Source organism: Echinops telfairi, unplaced genomic scaffold (assembly GCF_000313985.2).
Source record: "Echinops telfairi isolate 266 unplaced genomic scaffold, ASM31398v2 ScPeMD7_6;HRSCAF=24_0, whole genome shotgun sequence".
Taxonomy (NCBI): Eukaryota; Metazoa; Chordata; class Mammalia; order Afrosoricida; family Tenrecidae; genus Echinops; species Echinops telfairi.
This window is the reverse complement of record NW_022103902.1, coordinates 16,389,084-16,401,198: the sequence shown is the minus strand read 5'-3', so window position 1 is coordinate 16,401,198 and position 12,115 is coordinate 16,389,084. Positions and strand designations below refer to the sequence as shown.

The following is a 12,115-nucleotide window of genomic DNA, read 5'->3' as shown; positions in this document are numbered from 1 at the left end:
AAGACAGAAGGAAAAGTATTTATACAAAATGATGGCACAGCAGTTTGGAAAAGTTAGCTACTTGGAACATGCTTAATATCCACTTCAGAGGAACCCGTTTTGTGCTGATATTTCTAGATCAAAGTACTCATGGAGTCTCTCAGTTAATAAGCCTACATTTGGGGCCTTGGGAAGACATGAAAGAGTGTGCCCTTGGAGTGAAAACCCAAGATTAAATCACAACTTGGACACCTACTAGCTATGGAATTCTGGACAATTTACTTAGACTGTAACAGTCTGTTTATTAGTTTTTAAAATGAGTAACATATTATTAATCAATAAGATTGTTGATCATTCAGGTACCAGGCATATAAGTCCCAGAACAAAATTATACCCAAGGTGAATGGGCGGAGGGGGGGGGGTATGAAGTGGAGACCCGAGGCCCATCTGTAGACAATTGGACATCCCCCTACAGAAGGGTCACAGGGAAGAGTGACCAGTCAGGATGCAGTATAGCACCGATGAAACCCACAACTTTCCTCTAGTTCTTTGGTGCTTCCTTCACCCCACTATAATGACCTCAATTCTACCTTACAAGTTGGATTAGACCAGAAAATGCACACTGCTACAGACAAGAGCCCCCAACACAGGGAATCCAGGATAGATAGACCCCTCAGGGCCAACAATGAGAGTAGAGATACCAGGAGGATTAGGGGAGGGCTAGGGGAGAAAGGAGGAATTGATCACAAGGATCAACCAATAACCCCCTCCCAGGGGGATGAACAATGGAAAAGTGGGTGAGGGGCGATGGAGGAGAAGTAAGATATGAAAATAATAATCTATAACTTATCAGGGTTCATGAAGGAGGGCGGGTGGGGAAAGAGAGGGAAGAAATGGGGAGCTGGTATGAGGGGTGCAAGTGGGAAGAGAATGCTTTGAAAATGATGATGGTAGCATATGTGCAAATGTGCTTGACATACTGGATGAATGTATGGATTGTCTTAAGAGATGTAAGAGCCCCCAACAAAAGTTTTTAATAATAATAAAAAAGGATTGTTGATCGTTATGCAGATGGATTAGCGCCAACCTAGATACATGTTACATACAAAATGTATAGTCAGTACTTTTTAGATCTTGACACATACCAGTCCCTATGAAGAGAAATTTGTCCCCAGGTTCAACAATTTTTAGTCAAAAACCTAAATTAAAGGATGACAGTGCCACTGTTCCTTACCCTTAGAGATGATCACTGCTTTGCAGCAGCCAAGGCTGACTTCCTGTTTTTGTTGTCATGGGTCCAAGTATTCGTCATCCTTTGTATGGACATTGTATTCAGAGATTTTAATTCACTCACTCACTCACTCAACAGTCTACTATGGATCAGGTACTGCACTGTCCCCAGAGATACACAAATTAATAATAGCATTATTATTTCCAAGAAGCTCATGGGAAATCACAATGATTTAAACAGAAAAAAAAAACCACCGAAAAACCTTTTTATAGATGTTGTAAAACATTTACTTTCTATTAATGTATAGAATTAAAATTCAAAAGATATGCATGTATGTAGTTTATAATACATTTAATACATATAAGAAATACACCTAAAGGTTATTAACCCATGATTCTGCTTTTTTAAAAATTTGTTCCAAAATTATTATGAAGACTGCACAGCTTTTTAAAAAAAATTTTACTGGGGGCTCATTCAGCTCTTATTACAATTCATCCATCCATCCATTGTATGAAGCACATTTGTACATATGTTGCCATCATCCTTTCTAAAGTATTTGCTTTCTACTTGAACCCTTGGTTATCAGCTCCTCTTTTTGCCCTCCCTTCCGAACCTTTGATAATTTATAAATTTTTATTTTCATATTTCATACCATCCGCTGTCTCCCTTCACCCATATTTCTGTCGTTAGTCCCCCCTGGTGGGGGGTTGTACATTGATCGTTGTAAGGGGGGGTGTTATACATTGATCATTGCGACTGGTTCTCCCATTCTCTCCCCCATCTTCCCTTTACCCTCATGGTATCGCTACTCTCATTACTGTTCCTGGGGGGTTTACCTGTTCTGGATTTTGCATGTCAAGAGCTCTTGTCACGATTTTGTGGGGGAAGCATGAAGAATTAGAGGAAGGTTGTGTGTTTCTTCGGTGCATGCTGCGCCCTGACTGCACACTTCTTTTTCATATATTCAAACCATTGAATGGTGTGGTACATTAATTATATGCCAAGAAAACCTTGATTAAAAAACAAAACCAAGGAAGTTGTGTCCTACATATGTTTGTGGTTATTATTATTAGGTTGTTATTAATAAGGTGCTTGCTAGTCAGAGTTGAGATTGCAAAATGCCTCAGAGTGGATACATTGGAAGTTCTTCCCCGTTGAATTCAGTCTGGACGCTGAGATCAGAGTGGAAGATGGGAATTCTCCTATCCCAATGTGCTTCATCTTATGGACTTGGACAGGTTGCCAGGAGATGCCACGCCCGGGAGGAGGACATCATGCTCGGTAAAGTGGTGGGACAGCAAAAAGAGGAAGGCTCTCAAGGAGATGGATTGACACTGGGGCCGTGACTATGGGCTCAAACATTGGAACCTTGGATGGCCCGTGCAGTGTTTGCTTCTGTTGAACTCAGGGTCACCATGGGTCATAGCCAACTCAAAGGCACCAAACCCCAACAATGCACTTCACTAACCTTCTCCCTAAACCCACTGGTACTGGGCACCCAAAGCCCGACCCAAGCTCTAGGCCTGCAGTGCCCCTGTATTGGCCCCACCTTCGGCTCTATCACAGTCCTAACCACTATGATTCTACTTTTAAAACCAATTGTCATTCAGTCAATTCAGATTCAGTGACACAAAGTAGAACTATTGCGTAGGCTTTTGCAGACTGTAAATCCTATCAGAAGCAGACCCCCTCATTTTTCTCCCATGGAGTGGCTGTTGGAGTGGGACCCTTGGTCTTGTGGTTAGCAATGCAATGCTTAACCCACTGCATCACAAGGTTCCTTATCATTCTAGTTACTGGAATAAAAATGTCTTTCTTTTTAAAGAAATAATTTAATTTAGAAATTTGGTAAGATGGGATGGAGAAGGTTAAAAAAGGACAAGGCAAAACTGAAATACCAGTGTAGGAATCATGGTTACCTGCCTAGAGGGAGAGAAACAAAGGGAAATGACTGGGATGTTAGAGCAAAGCAGCTTGGGGGATATTCCCAGAGGGCGCAGACCCAGAATTCTAGGGAGCTGCTACGGGATGATGACAATAGAAACTCAGAAGCTCAGGCAAGTCGAGTGGGCTGGGCCGCAGCTAGTGTGGGCATCTGTGAGCAAGAGCACTGAGGATGGGTGTGGAAAGAGAATACAGGGAAAGGCAACCAATTGGTACTGTTGGTGGGACAAAGAACCACTGCTGCTGGTGTGATCCCGTCCTACGCTGCCGTAGCTAGCAACAGCAGGGGCTGAAGTCTATTTTCCATTTCTCGTGTGCCACCACCCCATGGAGGAGTCAACCGATCTGGACATGAGCCCCCGGAGGCCCCAAAACGATCTTTTCAGTTGTGAACTAAAGGCCAACAAAGATGATCCTTGTAAGGTGGATAAGGGTGAACATGAGCACCAGTTATCTTTGAGAACAATCCGTTTAGGTGCTGTTGCAAAGGATGGATTGCACATCGCAGTGAAGCGGGGCAATGAATTATGAAGGCAGCCCAGTTACAGTAGCAGTGGCAACTTTGGAAATGTCCGTATAACCAACGGTCTCCCTTAGGGGTTTAGAAATATCACCACCAGTGGTCTTACGGTTGAAGAATGGCTCAGGACCTGTGCATAGCAGCAGAAAGCATTTAGTAGCTGTAGAAGAAGATGCAGACTCAGATGATAAAGAGAAGCAGGATGTGAAACTTTTAGATATATTAAGAAATTGGTCTACCCCCTGCAAGCGGTAACAAGGTTCCCTAACAAGAAGTAACACTTGATGCTGATGAAGACGATGATGACTTTGGCTATGATGAAACCAAAGGAAAAGCTCCAGTGAGGAAATCTATAGGGGAGACTCCAGACAAAAATGCACAACAATCAAACTAGATTCGCAAAGGCTTAAAATGATCGGCACCAAAATTCAAAGTGAAGAATCCTTCAAAAGAGCAACAACAACGAAAACCTCCGTTAACACCGAAAGGATCTAGTTCTATCGATGACCTTAAAACAAAAATGTAAGCAAGTATAAAAAAGGGTGAATCTTTTCCCAAAGTGGAAGCCCCATTCATGAATTATGTGGGGAATTGCTTCTGAATGGCTGACATAGAAGCTATCAAGATCTCTGGCAGTAGAGGAAGTCTCTTTAAGATGTTTTTAATTTTAATTTATTTATTTATTTATTTTTTTAATAGCAGAGTGTTTACCATTTATTATATTTTTATTTTGGAACTTCCATGTATCTCATCAGGAAGTTTCTTTTTTTTTTTTTTTTTTAACATTTTATTAGGGGCTCATACAACTGTTATCCCAATCCATACACACATCAATTGTGTAAAGCGCATTTGTACATCGTTTCTCAAAACATTTTCTCTCCACTTAAACCCCCGACATTAGGTCCTCATTTTTCCCCTCCCTCCCCCCTCCCCCCTCCCGCATGAGCCCTTGATAGTTTATAAATGGGTATTTTGTCATATCTTGCCCTGTCCGACGTCTCCCTTCATCCACTTTTTGTTTAAAATGATGATGACAACATATGTACAAATGTGCCTGACACAATGGATGGATGGATGGATTATGATAAGAGCTGTAAGAGCCCCCAATAAAATGATTTAAAAAAAAAAAGAAAATAGTTTAAACAGTTTGTTAAACTCTCTGTCTTCTTTGTTTCTGCAACAGTTGCTATCTGGCTGTCCCGTTTAATAATTCAGAGTGAGAATTTCCCTACCACATCTGATAAATGTTAGCCAGGTTCCTTTGCCAAGAATGCATTGTCCAAAACGCCTGACAAATTTGTAAAGATGCAAGTCCACCCTTCGCTTGGTTCGGAGTATGCATGGAGTGCTATGATAGGACATAGTAACAGCAGTGGTCAGACAAATGGAAACGGTGGGGGGACAAAAGTGTGCACGGGAAATAGAACTCAGTATTTTAATAAAGTCAAAACAGGAAAGAAAGGAAAAAAGAGCCACTGCTGAGGTGATAAAGACAGGAAGGATCATGGCGCTTCGTCTCCCCCAGCATTCCAGTCTCCCTCCACTGTTCGCTGTTCGCAAAACTGCACAGTCCCAACCACAGCATCCATGAGACAGCACAGAAGAAAAGAGTAGATTTGAAAACAACTTTATTAGCTTAGTAACTGTCCCACTGCTTTGTTTTCAATAGTCTTTTATTTGCCAAGTAACGTGCTCATAAGTGTCATGTTCTAGGAGAAAAGAAACTTGTCCAATGTCTATAATAATAGTTGGGAATGTATCCACTGTACAGGGTGACAAGGTAAGGTTTTACAAAGACTAAATGTCAGGAACTACCATTCTGATGGCATAGTGGGTTATGCATTGGGCTGCTAACTGCAAGGTCAGCAGTTCAAATCCACTAGCTCTTCTTCAGGAGAAAGACAAAGCTCTCTAGTCCTGTAACAGTTATAGTCTCAGAAACCCACAGGGGAAGTTCTACCCTGCCCTATAGTTCTCTATGAGTCAGAATCAACTCAACTCTGAAATTTCCTCTGCCTAGAGTCTTTAAGAAGAAATGAATGATATCTTGTTGTTGTTTCTGTTGGAATCAGAAATATCATCTAATCTTATCTATTTACTTTGCAGAGAATTTTAGGAATTTTTCACAGTAAGAGTACTTTACTCTTTTTATGAACCTGTTTTGTTTTCTCTAAAATAATTGTTCTGGATCGAATGACAATGACTATGTCCAACATGGAATTTATCCAAATCACCCCTCTGACAATTCTTCAACCACCACATGCAGTCCCTCAGCTAAGAGAAAATGAACTGTTAGGCAGTGTACTGAGTCCTATGTACAGAGTTCCTGTCTTCAGGACTATTCAAATCTATGGAGAAAACATAAAAACAAATAGCAGATCATACTATGGTCCTTTAAATTCTCTGATAGTAGGATGATCAGGGCATCAGGCAAGTGCAGAGGAGGAGCATTTAATCCTTACAAAATGTGGAATGTTAGTTGAGTCTTCAGTGAAGAATAAGAGTTAGCTAAAGAAGAGGAGGGAAATAGGAAGCTACTCCAGGTAGAGGGACCTGTGTGCCAGAGTTAGGACATGAGAGAAAGTTATTTCCAGTCTCTATGTAATAGGCCTAGAGCCAAACAGATCACAATGTGTCTGTGTATGTCAGTATACTTTCAGCAGCAAGTAGAAGAATTCCTAGAGAGTCACATTTTAAAACACTATATGAGATAATAAGTTTTTCTATTTTCCCCATTGTAACTGTTATTTTAAAATTGATGAAAAAGTCTAAGCCCAGTTTTATTACTAAAATGACAATATTGTCACCCCCAAACTCTGTAATTATTCTTATTCTTGATGTAGGACAAACTGTTATCAAAGCGCTTGGTTTGATTTAAGTTAGAGCTTTGAACAGATTTATTCTTGAATAACCCGCTGCTGAGCATTTGCTTTTTCACCCCAGATATACTGAATCAGAGTCTACATTTTAACAAGAGCCCCAGGCGATTCTCTTATGTGAACTAGTTCAAAGCCCTGGTTTGGAGATCATGAAAATCAAGGTTTTATTTCACAAGCCGGAATAACTAGATTAGAATGCTCTCTTCAGCACACTAAATATAAGTTGGCAATGAAATGTTGTGAGCAAACAATGCAAGGTTTAGAATATTGAAGCATAGTAACTTTGATTGGTTTGTAATATTCTTTCTACTTTTAATATTTGTCAGTCTTGAATGGACATGCTATTCAAATTTTGGTAGCTCAAACGAAGTGTGCAGTGGGTTCCGTAGAGAAATTACGCATAACAAAAATGATTCCAGACTAGTGTAATCAATATCAGTATGAAGTTCCAAAGGATCTGCAATTATACGTGTTAGAGAAGAAAACATGTAGGAAGATTTCATTAGTCTCTGAGATATTAATGAATAATGTAGAACTGAAAGTGGTTATTTTCTGATCTAATTACCAAAAGAACACATGGAAATAATCTTTATTATATAGGTTTGGAAGAATCTCTTCACAATTAGTGAAACACTGAACTCATTACTATAGCAAAACCATCCAGATTATTCTCAAACAAAAGGATATTGGCTGATGTATTCTGCTACGAACATCCAAGCAAACTGTATTACTTTTGGGCCACAATTCAACTTTATAGTCCACTGTCTCTGAGGCAGTCATTCGTCCATGGATTTCTTATTTAGCCATATTCAGTAAAGTGTCTTCACTCTTACAGAGAGAGGAATGCCATATTGGTAAACAGATTATATCTGCTAAATGACTGAATGCCATTTGTTGTGGTTGCTGTTAGGTGCCATCAAGTTGGCTCCAATTTACAGTAATTGTACAATGGAAGGAAACACAATTCAGTGTGTGCCACCTTCACAATCATTGCTGTGGTTGAGCCCATTGTTGCAGTCACTATAGCACTCCATCTTGTTGAGGGTATTCCTCTTTGTCATTGACCCTCCACTTTACCAAGCGTGAAGTCCTTTTGGGGCCAGTCTTATCATGTCCAATTCAACACAACATAATTCAAAACAGTGCATTTTACAAAGTTAATTGTTTACGTTCTCCTGCTGGTTAACACCCTCAGAACTTGGGTTTTCAGGGACACTGCATTTTGTTAAAACTGCAGTTAGAAGTCTAAGCTCTGTTGACAGCTGAACCTTGAGTTCTATGTTCTCCTGAGCTTTATACCCCAAAATATATTAACAAGTCCCAGTGGAGCTATTTTTTAAATTTAAATCTGCCCCTATGGTCATTACCTTCCTACTCACATATGCAGATCATGATCATATTCATTCACCCCGTTTCCTTTGTGTTTTGTTGCAAGCCAGGCTGATTATGAAATTCACATTTAGAAAACCCAAATTTCCACCAGCACACGTTGGATAACTTCAGTAGTCATGAAAGCAATTCACAACTAATGGAAGTTGGAAAATGCATCAAAATGGGTGCCAAAATGACTGAGCTCATCTACCTTAATGGCTTTAATAATTATTACTTACTGATGATCCTCCAATATATGTCTTCAACTGATTGACCATGCAATAGAAAATCTCTACTTGGATGTCTTAACCAAAGAAACCCCACCGAAAAAAACCAGAAAAACCTGTTGCAGGCAGCCAGATCTTTATCCTGTAAAGCAATGGGTATGTTCAAACCAACAGACATTCTGTTATTGTTCAACCTCTTTGCCATAAGGGTTCCTTTGTGTGTCTTACTACATCTCAAACCCAATTTGTACGCATTTGAATGATTCATCTCCGCTTTTGCCACCATTATTTTATTTCACCTTCTGTGTTTTCTAAGTGAAGGTCATAGCCATTTCTACTTAGTTCAATTCAGAAAACTTACATTTTTTATATCTTTTTTCCCCACCTCTGACCTCAGAGGTGCTGTTGGGTAAGCATTGGACTACTAGGCAAAAGGTCAGTTCAAACCCAACATCTGCTTCACAGGAGCAGGTTGGGGCTGTGCGCTCTTGTCAAAGATTGACAGCCTGAGAAACCCTATCTGGGGTCACGAGGAATCTGAATCAACTCCATGGCAATGGGTTTGGTGTTTTATGCTTTCTCTCTTCCCACTTACTTATAAAAAAAATCTTTAAGACCCATCTTACTAATTTAGTTACTTTCTTAGTAACTTTCAAGCACATCTTCTTGTGCCCATTTTCAACATTATTATTTAAAAACATTATTGCAACAATCTCCCACCAGAGACTCCTGCCTTCAACCTTGTGTTGCTACCATTCATTCATTCATTCATTCATTCAACAAATACTCCCTAAGGGCCTGCTGTCTGCGAACCTCTGCTCTTGGTTCCGGGCTTTCCCCTATTCTCAGAGTGGTCCTCCAAAAATAGAGACAAGATTTTCTTGTTTAAAATGCTTTATGCAGTGTCTCCAGGTGTTAGAATAAAGCCAGCTCCACAGTCTAACTTACTGAGGTCTGTGATCATTCGGTTTTATTCAACGTGACTGGGTCATGACTGGGTCAGTAGTTTGGTAGTTGAGGCCTCTCCCATGCTATGACCTCATGTAATGGAAACAGCTCCACGATGGGACCTGCTATGAGCAGCCAAGCAGTTGTGGGAGGCGTAGGGTGGGGGTGTAACCCTTTACCAAGGTCATAGTTTTAATGATGCTTTCTTAAGTATGACCTACTTCAGATTTATACACAGATGCTGTGGAAAACTTCACATCTTGCTGTTTTGGATCCTGCCCCGGACTCATCAACCTTCAGTTCTTTGGACTTGAATTGTCTGCCACAGTATCTGCTGAGCCTGGGAACCATCAGAATCTGCTATCTGATGTGCTGATCTTAGATTTATTCATCTCTGCATAGTCCAGTCAAGGCCTTTCTGCTTCATCTTTCTGCTTTGTCTTCTGGGTTCCTGGTTTGTCAGCTCCAGCAGCTATGCAAGTCAGGAAAAAACCCCCGCTGGACATTTGACCCACAGACTTGAACTAGACGGGACTTTACCTGTGTTGTCCTAATGCGTGTCCTCTATTTAACCTCTCTAGGTTCTAATATTCATTGCATTGGCTATATAGAACTAACAGACAAAATTCATGGCCTCCCCGCTCCCACTACCATGACTCGAATTCGATCTTGCAAGTCTGGCTAGACCAGAGGAGGTACACTGGTACAGATGGGAACTGAAAATACAGGGAATCCAGGACGGATGAGCCCTGTAGGACCAGTGGTGTGAGTGGCAAAACAGGGAGGGTAAAGGGAGAATGGGTAGGAAAGAGGGAACCGATTACATGGAACTGTGTGTGACCTTCTCCCTGGGGGACAGACAACTGAAAAGTGGATGAAGGGAGACGTCGGACAGGGCAAGATATGACAAAATACCCATTTATAAACTATCAAGGGCTCATGTGGGAGTGGGGAGCGGGGAGGGAGGGGGAAAATGAGGACCTAATGTCGGGGGTTTAAATGGAGAGAAAATGTTTTGAGAAATGATGTACAAATGCGCTTTACACAGTTGATGTGTGTATGGATTGGGATGACAGTTGTATGAGCCCCTAATAAAATGTTTAAGAAAAAGAAAGTTAACAAGTTGTAATGCCAGTGAGGAATACTCCGAATAGTTGTTTATTAGGGCATGTTACAAAGTTCTTTCAGGTCTTCTAATAAATACCCAAAGGCAGTGGTTCTCAACCTGTGGGTTGCGACCCCTTTGGGGGGGGTGTCAAACGACCCTTTCACAGGGGTCATACGATTCATAACAGTAGCAAAATTACAGTTATAAAGTAGCAACGTAAATACTTTTATGGTTAGGGGGGGTCACCACAACACAAGGAACTGTGTTAAAGGGTCGCAGCATTAGGAAGGTTGAGAACCACTGCCCAAAGGGGTTCATCACTCTGCTGGAAGCTTCATTGTGAAGGCATTCAGTTCAAGTTCCATGGGTCAGCAAACCCAGATCCCTGAACTGTGTCCACAGTCATTCTGCTCCAGTAAACCTTAGTCTGAAGGCACTCGGCTCCACTTCCATGGATGAACAAGCCGGCTTCCCCAATTAAGTGTCCAGAGGTACCCCACTCCACAAGCCAACTACCTCCATAGAAGCACTCAACTTTACTTGCTCCTTGGGTTGGGAAGACCACCACTCTGTTCTGTGCTCACTCAGGCTCTGCTCCTGGTTCTGTTGCTCCTCTGACCCCATATCTGTTTTCTGGATCCAGGTGGTTCACTATGCAGGCATCTATTGGCTCTTGCTGGTAGTGAAATCCTTCTTCCTGCTTTGAGATGGTTCATTAATACACAGCAGGATGACATTCCAGAGAATGCTAGTCACAATTACTCACAGGTTAATTGCATCAGTATCTCAGTACCTTCCCCTACTTTTTATCAGACCCAAACAGAAAAAAAAGTAATTTGGTGGGAGTTAGAGAATCTGGCTAGAAGAATCACTGGCCCTGCACCACTCACTTCTACAACGCTGCGAACCATTTTCTTGATATGAACACACACACACACACACACACACACACACACACACACACACAGAGGTTTTCTTGATATGAACACACACACACACACACACACACACACACACACACACACACTGGTTTTGCTCTCTAGAGAACCCAGCCTAGTACACAGGGCCACTGTCTACTTTGTCATTTAATGCTATTCCTCTTATCCCCACCCTGACGCTATTTCCAGCTCTTTAGACAGTTACAGTCCCTTCACTGCTCCCTGCTGCTGCTCACCTGCTGACTCACCTTGGTTCCATTCTCTTTACACAGAACACGTAGCTTCCACATCCATGCCTAACTCACCCTTGTCTTTCAAGACTCACTACTGGTGGATTCTCCTCTTTGGTCTGTTATAGCTAACGTAGACACTTGTCCTATTGGCTCCCATAATGTCCTGTAATCATCTCTGACATAGTCCTTTCCATTTGTAGTTGCCAGTGGACTTGCCTACAACTCCCCTCTATGGTGGTTCTTTGTAGGACTTTATCTTATTTGTTTTAGCAACCATGGTGCTCAGCACATTGCAGGCATTTTAGAAACATTTGTTGATTCAATTGCTGGATCATTAGAATGACCTGCTTTAAAGGATATTTTCAACTTGTCTTCATTGTTTAAAAAGAAAAAGTTGCTGATTGTGGTAGCAAATGTACAATTCTGCTGAATGTGATTGAACTATGGGATGATATATGTATTAATTACCAATTAATAATAATAATAATAAACAATAATAAAATAAAGTCACAATCTTCTTGTGAGAGAGGAAGAAGGGATGCTTGTCATAGAAAGTAATTTGTGATATATTTTCACCAAAGTCTGAAGCAATCAGAAAATGCAAGTTATGGGTGCTGTCATAGCCTAAGGGGAAGAAGGTATTGATGTTGTTATTGTTTCATATATATTGAGAATGAAGGCAAGCGGTCAGGTTATGAGAGAGTGGCAATAACTTTACCTAGGTTATGATAGGTAAG

General features: G+C 41.1%; 1 pseudogene; it reads left to right on the top strand.

Moving 5' to 3' along the window:
* Positions 1–3,481: 3,481 nt before the first annotated feature.
* Positions 3,482–4,328, top strand: LOC105978957 (annotated as a pseudogene).
* The last annotated feature ends 7,787 nt before the right edge of the window (positions 4,329–12,115 follow it).